The sequence below is a fragment of the Capricornis sumatraensis genome, chromosome 9, assembly GCF_032405125.1.
Source record: "Capricornis sumatraensis isolate serow.1 chromosome 9, serow.2, whole genome shotgun sequence".
Lineage (NCBI taxonomy): Eukaryota > Metazoa > Chordata > Mammalia > Artiodactyla > Bovidae > Capricornis > Capricornis sumatraensis.
The window spans coordinates 72,858,898-72,860,083 of record NC_091077.1 but is presented as its reverse complement, the minus strand read 5'-3'; the positions used below and the strand labels follow the sequence as shown (position 1 = coordinate 72,860,083).

Genomic DNA, 1,186 nt, shown 5'->3' with positions numbered 1-1,186 from the left:
TTTTTTTACTGCCCTTTTGCATTTACGTAGAGATTTTGGTCAATAAAATGTTCAGTCAATTATTAAGGTCAATGCAAATATGAAATGTGGAAAGATTTTCTCCTTCAGCTCTTCTAGGAAAAATTCTACCCACTGTGAAATCTTTACCCTAGGAATCTCATTATCTCTGAGACTAAAGAGTGGATTAATTTAAGTCATTATTTTGAAATAGTAGATGGCAGTTGAATAAGCAGTATTAGCAATTAGAATAGTTCTATCAAGTCCTTGAATATACAAGCTATATATAAGAAAGTAGGGAAAACAACTAGACCATTCAGGTATGACCTAAATCAAATCCCTTATGATTATATGGGGCTTCCCTGGTGGCTCAGAGGATAAAGTGTCTGCCTGAAATGCAGGAGACCCAGGTTCGATCCCTGGGTTGGGAAGATCCCCTGGAGAAGGAAATGGCAACCCACTCCAGTATTCTTGCCTGGAGAATTCCATGGACAGAAGAGCCTGGTGGGCTACAGTCCACGGGGTCGCAAGGAGTCGGAAACGACTGAGCTACTTCACTCACTCACTCACTATGATTATACAGTGGAAGTGAGAAATAGATTTAAGGGTCTAGAACTGATAGATAGAGTGCCTGATGAACTATGGACAGGACATTGCACAGGAGACAGAGATGAACAGAGATGAACACCATCCCGATGGAAAAGAAATGCAAAAAAGCAAAATGGCTGTCTGGGGAGGCCTTACAAATAGCTGTGAAAGAAGAGAAGTGAAAAGCAAAGGAGCAAAGGAAAGATATAAGCATCTGAATTCGGAGTTCCAAAGAATAACAAGGAGAAATAAGAAAGCCTTCCTCAGTGATCACTGCAGAGAAATAGAGGAAAACAACAGAATGGAAAAGACTAGAGATCTCTTCAAGAAAATTAGAGATACCAAGGGAACATTTCATGCAAAGATGGGATCGATAAAGGACAGAAACAGTCTGGACCTAACAGAAGCAGAAGATATTAAGAAGAGGTGGGAAGAATACACATAAGAACTGTACAGAAAAGATCTTCAAGACCAAGATAATCATGATGGTGTGATCACTCACCTAGAGCCAGACATCTGGAATGTGAAGTCAAGTGGGCCTTAGAAAGCATCACTATAAACAAAGCTAGTGGAGGGTGATGGAATGCCAGTGGAGCTATTT

At 40.3% G+C, this 1,186-nt stretch overlaps 1 non-coding gene across 1 annotated transcript; it reads left to right on the top strand.

Moving 5' to 3' along the window:
- The first annotated feature begins 356 nt into the window (after positions 1 to 356).
- On the top strand, positions 357 to 428 carry TRNAF-GAA (transfer RNA phenylalanine (anticodon GAA)). The gene has a single exon. It is a non-coding gene; the product is annotated as a tRNA-Phe (tRNA).
- Positions 429 to 1,186: the final 758 nt, after the last annotated feature.